Source organism: Falco punctatus, assembly GCF_963210335.1.
Source record: "Falco punctatus genome assembly, chromosome: Z".
Lineage (NCBI taxonomy): Eukaryota > Metazoa > Chordata > Aves > Falconiformes > Falconidae > Falco > Falco punctatus.
The window spans coordinates 29,940,217-29,960,659 of record NC_137586.1 but is presented as its reverse complement, the minus strand read 5'-3'; the positions used below and the strand labels follow the sequence as shown (position 1 = coordinate 29,960,659).

General features: G+C 40.9%; 1 long non-coding RNA gene across 1 annotated transcript in view; it reads left to right on the top strand.

Annotated features, from left to right (window-relative positions):
• LOC308056312 overlaps window positions 1-20,443 on the top strand; it is an 81,769-nt gene that overhangs the window by 39,897 nt on the left and 21,429 nt on the right. The window contains exon 4 of the long non-coding RNA XR_013924770.1: window positions 421-20,443. This exon is cut by the window's right edge and continues 21,429 nt beyond it. This is a non-coding gene — a long non-coding RNA (uncharacterized lncRNA). The remainder of the gene's footprint in view (window positions 1-420) is intronic.

Genomic DNA, 20,443 nt, shown 5'->3' with positions numbered 1-20,443 from the left:
CCCCAGCCTGTAGCGCTGTGTGGGGCTGGTGTGACCCAGCTGCAGGACCCGGCACGGAGCCTTCTTGAACCTCATCCAGCTGGCCTCGGCCCATCGGTCCGGCATGTCCAGACCCCTCTGCAGAGCCTCCTGCCCTCCTGCAGATCAACACTCCTGCCCAGCTTGGTGTCCTCTGCAAACTTACTGAGGGTGCACTTGATGCCCTCATCCAGATTGTTGATAAAGTTATTATACAGCATGATCCCATTGATTTGATGGCTTTTGATGTAATGGAATACCAACCAAAAGAAACCTGAAACTGTATGTTTAGTAAGATTATTTCTTTTCTTGTTTTAATTGCGTCTATTGCACTTACAACACTGTTGCACAGAGTTTCTTATATATACATTGATTAAAACCTGCTCTTGAGTCTCTCTACAGGTTTAACTGGAGGTACCTGCTGGATCCCAGTAGGAAGATTTCTGAAACAGTCAATGTTCCCCATACCTTGTTCTATCTTTTATAATATATCTCCCCTATGAATGAGGCCAATTTTGATTGTGTGTGTGATTTTTTTTGTGTGTGGATGTGCTGCATGCACGTTCAGAGTATGTTACAGAAGGGCAAAGGAAACCTGAGGGTGACAGGTGTAAATGGTGAGTGGGTTCCTTGGTCTGGGGACCACACGCTGGGAGGTGGTTGTGGAAGTGAAGGGTGTGAAACAAGCTGATGTGATAATGGAAGGAGAGATTAGCAGTGAGAATGGAACTTGTGTAGGGAGAATAACACGTAAACTAGAGAGATGAGACAAGGAAAGGAGATAGTGAGCTAAATGTCTATTAGACATTAGCTTGGGGATAGAAGACTGAATGGGATAGGAGTGAGTTAGGAGAAGCTAGAAAGCTCAAAGAAAAACGAATCCTAGTGTTGGAAGGAGGTGGTTTGGGAAGAGTGAGTTTTGGCATGGTGGGGAATAGAGGAATGTATGTGCTGATGCATTTGCACTGTCAAATGACAGGAGTTCTTAAAGTTTAGGAGCACCAAATCTGCTGCTGGGGAGTTAAGAGGAAGTACTGTTCTACCAAGAAGTGTTCTGTTCCCCACTACACCCCACTGCTATGATAAAGAAATGTGAGTTCTTCACACACATTGTTCAATAGAATATGCATCCAATTGTGACAACACAATTTTTAGTGATCCCCAAACAGTTTGCTAGAGGGAGACAGATTTTAAAGGAAAATGCTGTGAATTTCATGAAGATGGAAGACAGAAGGAAAATCAAAGTAACTTGCAGACTATCATTTTGCTACACTGTTCAGTGCTTACCATACTTCTGCCTGCAGAAAGAGACTCCACAAGGCCAGGGATCTTCTCAAGTCGCTTTGAAGATGTAAGTGGCTTATGAACCTTGTGCTGGGTCTTTGCACACAAGTATATTTTAGCCTTAAAGCATAACTTGTGCTGGAGTGAAGCACGAGTGTTAAAGCTGCGTTTTGGCACTAAGGTGTGTTCTGTTTTCTGATCTGAGCAATCAGGGTTGCCAGGAAGCTGGAGCTGCCAGTGATGACTTGTGCAGAGATCACCCCTTTGGCCAGGCCTTTGCTTACTAATGAGATCATCTCTGTAGCAAGACAAGAACACTTAACATCTCGTGGAATTAATACAACCACCAAATTTTACAATGATGCAGGTTAAGTATCAAGCTGATAAATGTCACTTGTGTTCCTGTAAATTAATAGAAAGGGTAGGCTTATTAAATCATCTTCAGGAAGGCAAAGTATAACAAGGAGATTCAGGGTTTTTTTTTTTACACTTAACTCTAAAATAGCCGTAAAGTAGATTATACAAGTCAGTGCCAAAAATATTGGATTATAAAATGGCATTAGATTTTTATATCTGGTGCCTTTTACTGTCTCTGCTGAAAGATTCTGTAAGGCATTCCAGAGCAGATTTCCCATGAAACAGAAAACTGGATCTGATAAGCACACTTTTGACTATAAAATACATTAAGACTTACCCCTTTCTATAATCCTCCTTTAAAAGAAGTTGTCCTCATTAACAGTAACAAAAGCATTAAAGAGAGAAAAATAGGACCTTGAAAATGGCCCAGGGTGAAAACTTGAGATAAAGAAGGAATAGGAACAATTTATATGTATTGTGCGTATGCTGTGTAATGTTCCTTTCCTGTTTACACCTGGGGGCAGGTGTAAGTACAGTGCCTCATCAAAATACAGTGAAACTACTGAACTCAAGTGTGTAGGTAGTAGATGTTGAGACATCCTAGCACTGAACAGCATAGGATGTAATTTTTTTCATTTGAAACCATGCTGAGAGAACTTTTGCTATTAAAGCCATGTTACCTCTGAGCAGCTTGGGAGACAATAATAGCATTGATTCAAGTGTTTAACATTCAATTTCTCTGATTTTTTATCTGTAAAAATGGTGGTACAGGAGATGGATGCATTTCTGACACAATTTAGAAGGTTGAACTGAGCTAGCAAAAGCATACTGTACTCCTGTGCATATTTATCAAGAAAGATCAACTCAACTGATTCATGTAAAGAGAGGTTGAAATGAATTTGATCAAATGGAACAAGTACTGAAAAATGCATGACCAGCAACTGCCACTGGGCAAGCACCCTGTCAGATACTGTAGATGATCTCTGCAAAATGGGCTGAATCTTGTTCTCCCTGGTAACAGGTATCCAAATATATTGGTAGAGTAAGCAATGATGATAAAAATCACTCAAAAGCAACTTTTTTTTTTTCCAATAGGCTTGTCAATATGTAGCAAATGCTTAGAAGAACCTGCTCTGTTTCAGCTGCACTGCTGGGTCACTTCATCACAGAGAGAAACACTCAAATATACTAAACTGACAATCCATAATTCTGTGCTGGTATGGCTGGAAAAAAACAAAATATACATGGACCTAATTCCCAATGTCTTTGCAGGATTCTTGAATTGTTTCAGGCAGTGTAAGGGCACCTTAGTATTCATGGATAATCAATCCTGGAATACCTGAGAAAACATAAAATTGTTTTTCTTTAGAACAATTGTATTACATATTGCTTCTATAGATCTTAAATAAACAGACCACTGATGGCTCTACAGAACAGTTTCACTTGAAAAAAGTAATAGTTCTTGCAAATTAAAATGAGCAAACCCTAACTGGACCAGCTGAATTTTCCCTAAGATAATGTGGATTCAATGAAACATAGAGAAAATGAAACAAATTTCTATGGCAATAACAGCATGGAAATTGTTCTGAATATAGGACAGCATGGCTGAGTTTTCTTCAAAAACTGTGATTTTTGCACATTCTTCTATGCAAATATTGTCAACATATCAACATTATGACTGCAATTAGATAAACAAGACAGGAATTGGGATACCTCTGAACATGGGGTTATATACCAAGTCAACTTTACATGTGAAACTAGCTTTGCATGATAACTTTGCAAAGAAATTTAATTCTCATGTTAAGATGAATGCATGCACCTCTACAAGTCTGTTAAGAAAATCCTATGATTTAGAATAACTATAAATACTACACAGAATCTCCATACCTTATACTGACACTTCGAATATGCTATATGTGCATAAAGTCACTCAGATAGCTTGCTTTCAGATCTTCCAATAGTTAATTATCATAACCTCAGGCTGGATATGACTCCAGGTATTAAAAAGAAGATAAGCAATCCATGTTGATGCTTTTGTGCACTCTTCATCACTGTTTCCTGGCATTTGTATTTTTTATCTACTTACTCATACAGATACGAGCTAGAGTCTCTTCCTGAAAGATTCAATAAGAGCATGCTAAGCTGTAGAACTTCAGTACAGCTACAGAGTCTCCTGCATGCAAATGCTAATCAAAGTCTGAGCTTCTGTGAAAAATTTTAAGTAGAACAAAACAAGAGTAAGATTCTCAGTGTTTACTTCTGGCTGCATAAAAGCAGTGTTCCTGTGTTGGTGCATTGTAGTAAATACCTGATATGGAGCTATAAATTTAATTCAAATTAAGGTAGAGAAGTTCAACAGCATGGTGAGTCAGCAAGTATTCAGTTCCCTGTTCAAGTGCCTAGTTATCCTCTGCACCTTAAGGACTCTGATTCTAACACTTCTGAATTTTTCTACAGTGATATTTTGACAGCATAAACAAATACAATTTTATGATATTGACTTCGTGTATTAAGATCTTCTCTGGGCACTTTGACTCAGCGCATTAGACACTTATCCTGGAGTAATGGTCTCAATCAATGTTGCAGGTGTGGCACTCAGAATGGCTTTTGCAGGCCCTCACGCTAATATGTTGGAATGGTTCACTCCTACTGTATCCACATCCATTTATGTACATAGATAAAATGATGTCAGTTCATATATCTAGACTTTCAAGTTAGAGCTGAGCATTGCAGAGGGAATGGGCAATAACTCTGAAATGCTTCAAGTGGAGAAAAATGGTCAAATGCATTAAGAATTAAGGAATACAGAGAAATATTGGAATTTTTAATATCTTAGGCATCCTACAGAAAACCCAAGCTTCTTCATTACTTTGCTGCTTTTGTTTGCTGCTCCTTTCTCTGCGCCCTTCCTCTCCTCTACACTTAAACTGTGGGTGAAAACCAGCAAGGAGCAGACGGTCAGCTATCTCTGGTGACCAGAGTGCTGGTGCCTCTAACTTGTGTTTAATGGAACCTAGTGACTGAAGGGATTGAACCTGACAACCTCAACTTCTAACAGTTCATATCCAGCCTCTATTGACAGTGGTAGAAAGTCATTCCTGCTGATGGCTTTTCAGTAGCCAGAGAGAAATTATCAAATACTGTTAGCCTATTCCTTGTGACTAAATGGCTTGTGAGTAAAACCACCATCGTGGAGATTAACCCATAGGCAGACTTCAAGGCTTGAGAATGGAGAACAGAAAATTGCACTGGTGCTTTGAAAGCTGCTCATTTAGGTCAGGAATGAAATGTACAGTGAGGAGAATAAAGACGACCTGTCTCTTGTTTCAAACATTCCTTATAGACAATACATTCAACTAAAAGGGCAAAGGAAACCCCTCCCCCCTGCTTCAAATAGTCTAGCTTGCACGTACAGTGAGAAATGGCACGAAAAAAGCAATGAACTGCATAAGCTGGTAATTGCTACTTCTGTACTTAAGAAAAAATACTAGGATAGCAAGCTGTGTTTGTAATCATGGTTTGCAGATATTTACATACCTAAACATGTATGGTAGAAATAGTCCTTTGAAACAGAATTGTTGGGTCTGTGTGGTTTGTGTATCCCCACCCCAAAGGTGTCCTTGCCAACCTGCAAGAGTTCATTATGTCTGTAACACTGAGACATACCTGCTAAAATCAGTGCCACCTTGTGCCCAGCACCCGATCACATGCTACCCAGACAATACATGTCCTGAAGCATTTACAGTGACTAGAGATAGAAGATAAACAGATCATCATCTACACAGCAGGGAATTAAGACACAAATTTCAGTCAGGCTTAAAATTTTTTTTGGAGGATGCCAAAATCAGGTGCTGAAAACGCTTAAGTAAGCAAAAAAATCTTTTTCTTCCCTCTCATACAACCAGAAGACCTAAGGTTGGTAGCACTATTGAGACAAATCTGTGTGAGTATTGTAATAGAAATTTTAAGACTGGCATGAATGGGCCCAGGAATGGACACAGCAGGAACAAACAGCAGGAAATGGGCTATACTGATGGCATATGTTGGTTGATGGCACCTAGATTAGCATGTCATTGGCACACCAGCAGCAGTAGGTGCACCTTCTCAGGGCACACAGTGTGGGAAGGACAGCCTAAAAGAAGGAAGACCCTACTTCTGGGCTAGAATAAAGACTCAAGCCATTTAAAGATCATATCAAAAGGCAGAAAACAGAGGAGGAACCATAAAAAACCAGGTAAATATGAAGAATGGTGAGCAAATCCTAATGATCCACAGACATGGAACAGGTGGGAGAGACAATCAGCTTGCAATGGGTACAGAAGAGCAGACCAAACACTGTTACATGGTTTCCAAACTCAGGGAAATCCAGGACGGAGGAGGAGGACTCTATACTGGCCACCCCTCACCCTCCATGTCATTTTAAGGAGTAATTTGCAGACACTGGGATACAAGCACTTCAGTGTCTGGCTGCTGGGCAAGTCACTGCACTGCATTTTTTTTGCTGGAAATGGATATGAGAGTAAAATCACTTATGCTTCAGTTTTATTCTAAAAAACCTCACCATTGCCCTCTTTAAGGTCTCATGTTGAGATTTTCTACTTGACTACTGCAGTATAACACCATTTCTTGCATGCAAGATCTTGATTTTGCCTGTTCTATATGTAAGTCTGCACGTAACCTCGCAAAGACTTTGCTTTTGCCAGAGGACAGCAGTGAAAACCAGCCTTCCTGGCCATGAATCAGTTAGATGAATGCAAGACTCTGCTCCCTATGTTTTCCAGTAACCCTAGAAAGCCACATGCCATTTCTGAGTGTGAAGCATTTGAAATCCTGTCATGCCTGGACAGCCCTGGAATTCTTGGAGGTAAATCTTGGGGTAATCTTTGCTACAAAAGCACTTTGTCTAGTTTGGCAGGTTTATTCCAAAGCAATTGACTATTAATTTGAAAATTTTCGTTACATACAGGGCTGGAATGAATTCCTGTCTTCATCTCCCTGGATAGTACTTTAAAGACAAAACAGCTTCTCATCAGAATATTTTGCTCCCTAGTTTCAAGGCAGCTGATTGTTCAGGATGGCTTCTTTTAATTTTGTGTGGGGAAATACTGTGTTCTAAGAGCTGGTCAGCTCTCCAAAGCTAAAACTAGGCTTCTAGCAGGTGGAAGTGCTCTTGCTGCCTTGTCCTAAAACAAGCCAAATGCTGCACTTTTTGCAGGGGAAAGAATGAAACTTCTCTGCAGTTGGGCCAGGAGCAATCTTTGCTGTAATAATCTTTGCCAAGGTAATAATAGTAATGTATAGAACGTTATGCCTGCAGATATTACCCCAGGGGTGTTCTTGGGAATCTGCTGTGGTAGGTAAGCTGTATTAAAAACTAGTTATTCCAAGAAACAGCATCTTGTCTGTAAAAGGATTTCTAGATAAATGTCTTTTGTTGCCATCTTTACCACCCACTCCTGACACACATACTTTGCATTTATATTGCATCTTTTTATGTTCAGCCTTGTTATTTCAGCTCTGACAAAGGCCCTTGGGTGGGCGCGGAGCTGTATGAACATGCTGAGCTGACCTGCACGTTCACTGACCCATGTCATTTATGCAGTAAAGCAGAAAGTCTGTGGAAAAGCAGGTACCCACATGCTTTTCCCACGTTGAAACAAGCTGCTGTTGTGAGAGTGAAAGGGTGTAGCTTCAGCTCCAGCTTTGAAAGCCTGTGGCAGATTTTGGTCCCCCCTCACCAATTTATGTGTTTCCGTTTTGGAAGTGGGAGGGAGGTCTACATACCATTTTGTAACTGCAGGAAATACTGCCTGGGCAGCTTCAAGGTCTGTCCTGCACGGCTGCCTGATCCAAATTCTGGTGCACTCCAACTGAAAAGCCAAACGTGGGCAGCCCTTGCTGGTTCAGAGGTCAGTAGGTAAGGGGAGAGACCATGGTCTAGGCCCTTGACTTAGAACAAGGGATTTATCATTAGATCCTGTCCCTGATACACTCTCATCTCTTGGTTATTTAATCTCCTGGTGATGACTCCTACTTCAGAAAACAGGTATTGCCTCCGCTTCAGCTGAAGTGTTACACAGTGTACAGGGCTTTTCTGCTTAATCTGGCCCTTTGAAAGCCTCTGTGCAGATGTAACAGGATGTGTGTCCTTACCCTCTAGTCCATAGCATGCACTTCTGTCACGGTGCAATTTGTCTAACCTTGTTATGAAAAACTGTGGTGCTTGTATGGCCCTGGCCTGGAAAGACTGCTGCCAGGAGAAAAGCTAATGCTCTCTCCTGCCTGTCTTTATAAACATCAGGACAGTGCTGTGCTCAGGGGTAATTTCTAGGGTTGTGCACACACTGCTTTATAGGTTGTTTTAGGTGAGGAAATTCTTGGGTTTTTTTGTAGAAGATAGACTTCAGTACTTTATTCTGGTGCCCAAAATAACCCCCTGTCATCCAAACGGGCTTTATTTCTAGATATATAAACCACTATCTGTCATAACCAGCCAGTATTGTTAGTGTATTCCATTTGCTCAGAAACCATGCTGAAATTCACTGGAATTGCTTGCCATGGGTCTTCCCCCCTTCTTCTCATTATAGCTTGTCATATTAAATCAGTTTAGCCAAAGATTTTCAGATCTGCTTGTAGGATTATACATGTACACAATAAGACAGAAGCTTGCATACTTGGGTTTTTTAAGATAAAAGGAAGATGCTACGCCGCATACAAATGCCTTGTTTGTCCTCCAGCACTTATTTTGCTTTTAAAATAGCATCTTGGGTTCTGAATTCTAAACCCCCCTGCTCTAGGCAGAACCAAGGATTGCTCTTACAGACCTGTCCTCTGGCCAGCCTCCTATGGCAAGAGTCAAAGGACAGTTCATGGTCATTAGTTTGATGGGAAAAAAAAAAGAAAGGCAAAAGTCTGCAGAGATTATAAGGGCTTTTTTCTTTTTGATTGGACTCAACATAGATGTAGTGAAAGATTGTAAGCTTAAAGCTTCGCCCCACCCACCCCCACCCCAACCCTGCTGCACTGGTGGGGATCTTATAAGGTCCTGCATTCTCCTTGATGTATGTATTGTCAGCTGTATAACAATAAATGCAATAGTGTACAGGCCTGGAAGGAGAAAGATAATGGGAAGGGAAAACTGGAAGGTGACGTGCAAAAACTCTGCAAAAATTGCAAATCTTTTATGGAACTATAGTGAGCCCTAAAACCAGTTCCTATGCATCAAAGAAAAATATCCAGTGATATCTGGTATATCCACATCTAGCTGCTCAGCAGGAACAGAATAGGCTATTTACCTTTACATGGTACCTACACACTATTCTTAAATGTAACCAAGCAATTTCAAGAGATCACTTGTGAGATCAGGACTGGAAATAAACTGAGACTTGTAATGTACTTGATCTAGGAAAGCTAATTGCTTTAACTGCAATTTAAATGTTACAGGCTGCACACCTCAGTTAATCACCTGCTTTGTAAATGTGTCTCTTGCAAGGAACTCTGATGGTCCAGAACAATGTGTTTTTTTGAACATGTTGAAAATCATGGCAGGTGTACTTGTTACCTGCCAGCAGAGCAGACCGTAGTGGTTACACAAACATCCGAGTTCATAACAATTTAATTTTGTGTTATATGCATTCCTACCCATTCCATATGTCAGCAACCCATAATCTTAGGGTACCTTTGAGGAGGCACATGCTGAATAATTCACCAGCTTATCTCTTTCTCCTTAAACACTTAACCCACCGTTCTACTGCCACTAAAATAATTGTATCAGGACTCAGTCCTCCATGGTCTAAACTCATCTGTGCTGCTTGGCAGCTCATGCAACATTAAATGTACAGACAATTGCTAGTGTCAAGATTTAGCATGCTGTACTTTTTACAGCCAGAGCAAAGATGACTCTCAGGGTGCCAGACTGAAGAGCAGGCATACTGCAAAGTCTTCAATTAACAAAGTATGGGATATGGCAGGAGTCTAGCTTTGATTTAATCACCAATTTTGAAATGTGGCATTCTCATGCAGTGATTTGCAGTTGGGAGTCAGATCAGGTTAGTTCTGATAGACTTTGATAGCCACATTTTTTTTTATTTTTTTTTTTAACACTGAATCAGGAAGACTGCTTTCGCTTTGTCTGCCCTACCGTAAACAACTAGTGTCTTAGATGACTAGGTTTTGTCTCCATAAACTTTCCTACAGAGAGGGAAGGAGGAGGATGAGCATATTGTTAGCCCTTCCTTGCACAGTACTCTGAGCTGCAGAATGACCTTCACTACAAGAGCACGGGGCAGATGAGCAATTCAAGTTTACTGCTGTCCAAATAATAGCTGTGAAGGTGGTTAGTGACAGGAAGGATGTAAGCGTTTAAATGACAGCAGTGAACAAAATAGGTATTTTAAGTCAGGTGGGTAAATTGCCTTTCTAATTTTCTAGTTTTAGTTGGATTGCCTTTGAAGCATACTGCCTATAAATGCACAACCATGTTTCTCTGAAGACTGTGCTAGCCTGCACCCTGATCCAAAAGAAAGCGTTTTCCTAGTGGCTCTTCCTTTCATGGGAAGAGTCTTGTGGCTATGTACTGGGCTATGACTGCTTGAGTGTGGGGTCAGCTTTGGCACTATCTGACTGTGAGTTTTGACAAACCATTGCGTCTCTGCCTTGCACACAGAATGCAGGACCTACTTGTCACTCCCTCCACTTCCATGTTACGCTGCTTGCTAGAAACTGTACTGTAGTGACAGGAACAGTGGGCTGACCTCTGCATATGGCTTCTAGCCCTGCTGTCATCTTCTTACCACAGAAAACCTAGCATTACATATCAAATCTAAAATGTGTAATATTTCTGTGCTTGAAGAGTAATGTGGGCAATGAAGCCCTTATCTTATGTTCCTAAAATATCTCAAGGACATGCTGCCATTTTGTATAAATATATTAAGGTACAGCCACGAAATCAATTTTAATATTCATGCTACATAATGCATGCTTAGTTTTGAAAACTTCTGTCTTCCACCTAGGCTGTTGCATGATGTTTTTAAAGTGCCAGTGCCTGGAACAAAGCTAACTTCTGTGGACTAAAAGTGTAACTGCTTTCTTAAAACTTTGAAAACATATTGAAAGTCATATTGAAAAGAAAATACGTGACACAGACACTGAGCACTGCTGAGAAACTGCACACAGAATTGAATCAGTGCTCTGCTGTTTCTTGCTTTGGGTTTGCAGAGATAATTTTTGTAGTGTATTAAACCCAGAAGGATGCACCTGCAAATGCAATGCAAGCAAGACTCATACCCAATCAGCAACTGCTTTGAAGACAGCTGTTTAAAGCAAAAGAGGTAAGAAAGCCTGAGACAGTTAAGAAAGCAGGAGATATTAGGACTTAACTTCATGAGGAACTTTGAACTTTACCTCTGTTCAAAAATGTTGATAATAATCCTGATCATACCTAAATACTGTGACTCTTCCTTGTCAAAACTTGTTTACTAGGACTTTTACTATTCTCCATGAAGAGTGAATTCCCATATTAAAAGACTAATCTTTTCTAACATACAAAATATAAACAACCAACGTAAGTATGTCTACATGTCCTATCCATCTAGGCTTCATTTTATTGTGGCATACACCAATGACCTGGTTTCAGAGCAAGCTAAAGCAAGTAATGATTGGATCTAAGGTTGTGGCATGACACCTAAAAACAGAGCAAGAGAAGCAGCAGGGTGTTTTTTTTCTGTTCAGTCTCTAACCTGGTTAAGATGTTTTCTCTTGAATGTGTCAGTCTGACAAAGATTGGCTTAGATAAGCTACAGTTCAGCTAACATGAAATAAGAGGGTGATAACGAGGCAGAGGAAACTCTGATCAGCAGAATACTGCTTTCTATGTGCTTGCCACCAACCTCCTGGGAAGCATTATTACTGCATAGCTCAAACCGTGAGGATTTCTTCCCTAAATATTAACTCCCCACCTATCAGGACCATATCAGTTTCCATTCTATGGGCCTCAGACAGTACTTGCTCATATAGGTGGTGGAATGTTTTCTAAGCATGTATTTAATTATCAGTGTGTTATCTTGTTCATAAACAAGACTATTTCATATTTGCTCATGCCAAGAGGTTCATTACTCATAGACTTACTACATTTAATAATAAAATAGCCTTTCATAATAGAATGCCATCTCCTGAGAGACTGAAGTTTTGTAAAGTCCTGTATTTTGTTCTCCTGGAGAATAACTCATCCAAGAACAAGCTAAGCTTCACTGTTTTTGACAATGGATGAGATCAGTGCCTGATGGGTATGCTAACGCAGACATTAAATAATAGAAATTGTGGATTAGACACTAAAAGCAGCCTGTGGATGTTGTTTAGCATTTTAATGCAATAAGTGGTTTCCTGGCAATCAAGCTACATTTACTAACAGTCTTTAAATAGCTAAACACGCTCTTTCTAAAAAAGGTGTTAAAAGCTGAGAAGTTCAAACATCTTTTTTCCCCCAGATTATATATGAAGAATAACAAATTTCTTGTTGAGATGGATTGAGCTTGTACCAGGAACTAGTGAACAAGAGCTGAAACTTTGAACTGCCTGGAACATCTGTTATGATATGAAACTTAAGCCTAGAAACAAGGTTTCTGGATTAAATCCATATATTACAAAGCCACAGGACTGGATAAACCATCAATACACTGTCTCAGCAAAATCTCATTTACATCTATGGCACTTGCACTGTTGAGCAGTGAGCAAAAGACTTTTTTTGTGTAAATGTCAGGAGCAGTCTCATGACAGAATGAGGCAAATCAGTTGTACTACGTGGACAGACACCCTGTAATGTGCCATGCTTCTTGCTAATGCCTGTTAGACGGAGGGAAGGTACTCTAGAACTTCCTTATATTTAAACCTTCAACAGAAACAGACCACACTGAAAAGTGAAATTAGGCTGAAAGACTCTGGCATATAAATGAGACTTGAATGCTTAGAGATTAAGTCCCCTGTCCGTCAGTGTCAGTCTGTCTGTACACATTCTGATGGGTCCAGACAACACTGGGCAGAGGTGTAGGATGATCCAATGTCAGGTATCACAGAATACTGACTAAAGAAAAGCTGTGTGCCAGCATTCCTGATTTCAGACTATGTTAAACTACAGCCTGTGACAGAAGCTAGGAATCTATGTGAAGTGGCTTTGGTACAGAATTTCTCCTTTTGGATGCCCTTGTCTGACAAGCAGTGGTATCAAGTCATGCATTTGGCATAGGTCTTTTGTGGTTTTCACTGATTTCAACCACATAACTACCAGACATTGCTAGCACTCTAAAAGACAGCGTGGTGTGAACTAGTGAATTGAACTTCTGGCAGATGTACAAGCCAGATTTAAAATAGTTCTGTATTTGGAAACTGCATGAGCCACTGAGTTGTTTTCAACTCTTGGTTTATGATGTGGTGTGCAGTGCAGTCCTCACGTGGGGAATAGGAGCTGCTCAGCACCCACTGGTGACTCCCACTGGTCAGGGAGATTTTCCCAGGTGGTATCTAAACCTCTTCACAATAATCAGAGTGGAAGTCCTGCCATCAGCTTAAATGGAAGTAGAGGACATATCCTTATAGCAACATGGATTCAGAAGGCCTTTCTTTTTGTTCTCTGGGGTATGGTGTGCTGGAAGGGCTTTTGGTCATGCCGGTTGGTGGATCCTAACTGACACTTGGTGTGGAAAGATGGTGATGAATTGTTGTTCCCCTTCCTTCAGTTAAACTCCTTGAATTTCATGAACAAAAGATGGAATTTGATATTAACTTGTCCTGGACTAAAAGCCTACAATCAAATGCCCATTTTACAGTCAGTTGAAGTACTTTGGTTTCTCCACTGAAGCACAGGAGAATTTCTGCCTATATATCAACTCTGACATTTGGAGCAGTGATTTTATATTCTCCTGTATTCAAGACTTACTGGTGTGGGCAAAAGATAAAAAAAAATGGCACAACCTTTTGTTGACATAGGCCAACAGCAACCTGCTAGCACTCCTGGTAAGTCCTGCTTGGACGATCAATTTTATAACCATATGGTTTATTTTAGTAGAAGGATCTATTGCTACTAGGGAAGAAGATACTTCCCAGAACACTGAGGTTTCAGAGAGAGAGAGAGATAATCTAGAATATTAGCTTCACATACTTTCTTCCTGTTTGCCTGGAGCCCCTAAATGAACTTGGCTTTTCTGGAAGATTTGGGACAGGGGAGAGAACTATTGCTTTTCCTTTAAGCTATCTAATGGTTGCTAATAGAATCTGGCTGACTCCCTCCTGAATTGCAGTAATTATGGTTGAGTTTGCTACATCATTCCCATGTGGCTGGTTCCATTACAACACTATCTTAAGACCAAACACTGCAGAAAAACAAGCCTTTTTGAAGACATGTTCAAAGAAGATGAGGTCATAAGCTTTTCCTTCTTTCTTAAACAGCTGCTTGAAATAGTAGCATTTTTTATTTTTCCATGATACTTAATATCAGTTAAGTTTAGTTTCAGTGCCCCAAAGATGCACTGAAGCTTACTATTACACTTGCAACTAACTCATCTGACTTGTTACTGAGATTTGCTGTGCTGTGTGAAAGGAGAAAGGTGGTTGTAACATACAGTGCCATGGTAAGAAGAAGGTATTTACAGCAGCTGGTATGTACTCCTGATGTACTTTGAAGCACAATTTCTAAATCCGAGACAAATAGAAAAGTGAAAGGAATATGAAAGGGGCAAGGTACAGCCATGGCCTTGCAGAAGAAAATGCTCTTGTTAGTGTGGATGTAACATGTGTGTCTTGCAGGTACTACTCTTCTGGTCTTGCGTTATAGGACTCTACGTTAGATGTGGGTTACACCAAAGTAGAAACAAATTTTTGTAGGATCATACTCCTTTTCCTGCCATTCATTAAAGCGACAGAGTAAAATGAGGTCAGATGACTTCTAATTCTGGAGAAGATATTCCCCGAAATATTTTAAGCTGTCAAGGGCTAGTCTGTCAGATCTCTGAACTGGAAATGCTTCTGTAGTGCTCAACTGCTCAGCCTCAAGGTGTCTATGAAGGATAAAGCTGCCATTCCACTCCTATCCCAATGTTTTGCCTAATGGCAACTAAGCCATCATATTAAAGCTACATGAATTCAAGAAGTCCATGAATAGTTCCACAGGAAGAATTGCTGCATTACAGCTGTGCTTCCATACACGTTAGATTTGAGATATAATGAAAGAGTTTTGAGAGCATATTGCTATACTCAGCCAAGCGGAGAATTCATCTTTTAAATACATCTGACTGGAATATAACAGGCTAGTGAAATAATTTCATCGGTTGCAAGTACACATTTTTTGTAGCATCATAGCCTCAAGGCTGATGCTTTAGATTATGATGTCAGATGTTCTTTCCACACCCATCAGGAAGATACCTAATTGAAAATATATTTTTTACACAACATGGGTTGTTCAACATGGGACATTTCATAGATCAACTCATGCAAAATTAATGGACACAGGAAAAAAAAGTTTAAGGTTTTGCCAGTGTTGATCTAACTTTGCCTTTTGGCTTTCCTAGGAGCCTAGTACTAATTTCAAACCACTTTTCCCTTTTTCTAGCTTTGTCTTTTGTATTTTAAGAGATAGAATCACAGAATCATGGAATCATTTAGGCTGGAAAAGACCTTTAAAACCATCAAGTCCAACTGTTCAGTCCATCACTGAACATGTCCCTAAGTGCCAAATCTACAGGTTTTTCAAGACCTCCAGAGATGGTGATTCTACCACCTCTCTGGGCAGCCTGTTCCAATGCTTGACCACCCTTTCAGTGATGAAATTTTTCCTAATATCCAATCTAAACCTCCCCTGGCACAACCTGAGGCCATTTCCTCTGTCCTGTCACTTGTTATCTGTGGGAAGAGACCGATCCCCACCTGCCCACACCCTCCTTTTGGGTAGAGAGCAGTGAGGTCACCCCTGAGCCTCCTCCTCTCCAGACAAAACAGCCCCAGTTCCCTCAGCTGCTCCTCGCAAGCCTTGTGCTCCAGACCCTTCCCCAGCCCCTTGCCCTTCCCTGGACACGCTGCAGCCCCTCTACGTCCCTCCTGCAGTGAGGGGCCCAAACCTGAACACAGGGTTCGAGGTGCAGCCTCACCAGTGCCCAGTGCAGGGGGACAGTCCCTTCCCTTGCCCTGCTGGCCACACTGCTTCTGACACCAGCCAGGGTGCTGCTGGCCTCCTTGGCCACCTGGGCACCCTGCTGGCTCATGCCCAGCCGGCTGCCGACCAGCACCCCCAGGCCCTTTCCCACCAGGCCCTTTCCAGCCGCTCTGCCCCAGCCTGTAGCGCTGTGTGGGGCTGGTGTGACCCAGCTGCAGGACCCGGCACGGAGCCTTCTTGAACCTCATCCAGCTGGCCTCGGCCCATCGGTCCGGCATGTCCAGATCCCTCTGCAGAGCCTTCCTGCCCTGTTTTGCTGATTGACTGGATACCATGCAAAAATGGATTCCAAATCAAATATAAGAATAAATGCAGTTTGTTATATTACAATATAATAAAGGAAAATAGCATGCAATATGATAAAAGGAAATGGTACTAGTTATTATGCACAGTATGATGAAAGAACAATAGGAGTGAAGCATTAAATCATTTCAGAGACTTAAAAAAGGATACATCACCAATTACCACCTTAACGTCATTCAGCCCCACACTTCAGCTGGGAAACCCGGTTGTAGTGGTGTCAGGAGTTTCTTGGTAACTGGGAAGTTCCTACACGGTGCATCCACCCATAGGTGAGGCTTCTGGCCCAGTCCCAGAGCTTGCCTGCCTTTATACTTTGTGAAAACCAAAGATAGTTTACATGTGTAGCATATGTAAACTTTTAAGTTTAGGTTAATTGCAGGCATGCACTATCTCATGATTCGTAAGGCTCACACATGCCAGGGACACTTGCCAGGTGCCCGAACATGGTGGAGTTACCATCATGACACAGCTGCACACAACATTATTCTGGATGGTCCTGCTCATATCTTGCTTGTTCAGGGGGCTAAGATAAACACCACTTGCTCACTGAAGTTGTCCTTGAGCTCCCTGAGCTCACTGTCCAGGTTGAATGATTCCTAATTAAAGACAAAGACTTTTTCATTAGCAGTAATCAATTTAATAAATTTCCACCACATACTCTCCAGCAGATCAAAACTCCTGCCCAACTTGGTGGCATCTCCAAACTTACTGAGGGTGCACTTGGTCTCCAGATCATTGATAGAGATATTAAACAGTGCTGAGTCCTGGGGAGCACCACTTGTGACCAGCCACCAGCTGGATGTGACTCCATTCACCACCACTCCTTGGGCTGAGACACGAAGCCAGTTTTTAACCCAGTGTACAGTGCACCTGTCCAAGCCATAAGCAGTTTCTCCAGGAGAATGCTGTGGGAGATGGTCTCAGAGGCTTTACTAAGGTCCAAGTAGACAACATCCACAGCCTTTCCCTCATGCACTAGCCAGGTCATCTTCCTGTAGAAGGAAATCAGGTTTGTCAAGCAGGACCTGCCTTTCATAAACCCATGCTGGCTGGGCCTGATCCCTGGGTTGTCCTGCATGTGCCTGTGATGGCACTCAGGTTGATCTGCTCCATATCCTTCCCCAGCACCACGGTCAGGCTGACAGGCCTGTAGTTCCCCAGATCCTCCTTCCTGCCCTTCTTGTAGATGGGCATCACACTGGCTAACCTCCAGTCTTCTGGGACCTCCCTGGTTTGCCAGAACTGTCGATAAATGACGGAAAGTAGCTCAGTGAGCTCTTCTGCCAGCTCCCTCAGTACCCTTGGATGGATCCCATCTGGCCCCATAGAATTGTGTGTCTAGATTCAGATGAATTCAGTTTAGTGAAATATTAATCAGCCAAGACAACCACTCTAGCTCGATATACAGAACCAAAGCAAATCACTGTGATATAATACAGTATTTCAAGGTTTACTTGCACCCTTAAATGAATACCAGTATTCTTGGAGAGTGCGGTAAGACTGAGTGCTTTGCTTCCCCTCTACGTCACAGTGTTGGTACTGGTCATCAGAGCTGAAGTAGCTCTCAGCCTATCAGATGTTCCTTATCACACAGTACCCCTATCACAATCAAGGAGAAAAAGTTCAGAAAAATAAATCTTCATTTTGTCAGATTGAATTATGCCTTGGATAATAAGGGAGGTGACAGAAATTCTTCAGCATCTAATGGAAAAATATTACTCACTGCAATCCAGAAGGATGAAGGCCATTTCCGCTTCATGTCTTCAAACCAGATAGCCATATGCTGCAATACAATCAATGTTCTCTGCATGTGACAATCCATCTAAGTATTTTGTGCTCCAAAAATATGAGGGTAGGGGGGATCCATCAGTGAATCTCTTCACGCATAAACCAACATTTTCTTACAAGCTTGCTATTGGCAGCAGCTCAGCAGAGAGCACAATGGTGAAAAATTTGTATTTCTAAACCACAGACCTTGTTCCTTACAGCTTTTGGTACTTTGTTAGCTGTGTGGCAGGGAGGAGTAGTCTCTACGTACCTTACAGCCTGCCAAGGTAATGCTCTGCTACAAGGCACTGCGCTGCTTCAAGCATTTTCTTCCACCAGCCAAGCAGTAGGCTTTATCCTCTGACTCATGTTGTCAGCTTTGTGCTTGATCATAAGATTTACAGGCTTACAACAGAGCTGTGCACCAGTCTTCTGGCATATAATTCTGTCCAGCTCACACAAACAAAACTGATGGTTTTGCAAGTGCCATTCTCAATGGAAGTCAAGTATCTAGGGCCTTCCTCTCATCTGTTTTGTTTTGTTTTGTTTTGTTTGGTTTGGTTTGGTTTGGTTTTGTTTTGTTTCTAAACAATAGGGAATAAAGACAAAAGCAGCAAATTCCATTTTAGTATAGACCTACTGTATGACCAGTGTTGGCTCAGTGAAATATTTCTCAGAAAACTTCCTTACTAAAGTTGAAGGACTGAAAAAATTAACATCTAATACTTTGGTTCATTGATATTAAAAAAATGAAGCAATAATTTTGCAATTATTGCAAAATAAGCAATAAAAAAGGCAAAATAAGCAATAAAAAAAGCAAAATAAGCAATAAAAAAGGCAAAAAATCCCCTCACCTTTGAGCAAGGTGTCAGTACAGGTTGAGACCCAGTACTATCTTTTCTATTTCCAGTAACAACAAGAGTGCTAGTGAAGGAGTAGTTAGGGACCACAAAATATCCTCCAAGCTCAAAAGGCAATTACTCTGTCTTATCAGTGATTAATTTTGAGGAGGATTAATAGTTGTTGTTGCATGTCTCTTTTAACGCAGATGAATTTCTACCTGAACCTGTAGACAGAATTATGCACTGCTGTCAGGCTGCATTGACTCCAGCAGGTGCAAGAGATTGCAGGCACTGAAGTCCCAAGGACTTTGCCCCTTAAAGCTAAGAAATACACATTGGCAAAAGCACAGAAAACTGCTTCCTAAATCTCTTTGAATGCATAAAGAACATCTGCTGGTGTGTGTAGTAAGAGGTACTGTATAGAAAGTCAATCTCAAAATCAGAGGACAATCACCACTTTGAAGAACTGGGCTTGTAGTGAAAATTTTCCATGAATGTTTCTTCCCTTACTTCAAGGAAGGCAGTAGGGAGGGAGAGGGAGAAGCAGGAAATCTGAGAAGAATGCACTGCACATTTTTTCATCTTGATATTTTAGAAAACATATTTTTTCAGATGTTAATACAGATTTCGTTGCTTGTAAATCGCTCCTTCATATGGTTTATGATTTCTGTGATATGGCTTATAAATAACTGATGAAGTAGTTCAAGGAAAGCCACAAAAATTACTTAAAAGGATGTCATCAAAATGTATGTTACCTTTAAGGTTTTTTCCTAGCTTTGAATATTTAATTACTTCATTTTCCCTGTTTCTTACCTGAAAAATAGCTCCACCATGCAGCTAAGGTGTTGATCCTTTTAAAAACAGAGCACATTAGAATCTTGCTTATCTTAGAATGTCAGCATTTCTGGGAATTTATGAAATAGCATGCAAAAAGTATTCTTGAATTTTTATTAGATACTATAAACCAAAGCCCACCATGCTTTGTGGACTATTGAAATCAGTTTTAAAGGTGGTCTGTATATGGTTTGAATGAGACTTCCAGACTCTAAAAGTATGCCAGTGCTGATTTCCAGGTCTGGAAAATGGGAAGAGATGGAGTCTATTTTTGTAGAATTCCAGAAGGACACCTATTTCTTTTTCTCTGTACTGTTTTTGATTTGGTGAGTTAAAAGTTCAGAACTCCCCATGTCTTTTCCTAGAGAGAGAGGAGGAATTGATGCTGAGTGATCAAGTACATCTGATACCCTACTTACCTAAGTGAAAAATGTATGCCATTTACAGTTTTGGAGCATAAGTCATGAAATTATGGGGGACCATTTTCTTGCTTGCAACCATGAATGTCTTTCAGCTAGCATTCAGTTCAAAACTTCATTTGGCTTTTCCTCAGTCCACAAGGTGACCTCCTTTTTGTCTTCTCCCAGATCTTTCCATTGCTTTGGATTTATGATCCAAAGATCTGCAGTCCAACCAGTGCTGTTGTTTATATATGTATTTGCCATTGCTAGTCTCTAAGGAAACCCTTTAGATCACATGATTCAATTTTCTTTCAAGCATTATCATGTGTCAGTAGCTTATATTCTAAAGTGCCTTGATGTTTTATTTGAATAATTGTGATTATTTATAATTTTGTAACTAAAACTATATCCAAGCTGCTAAGAATTTAAGACAGACCGCA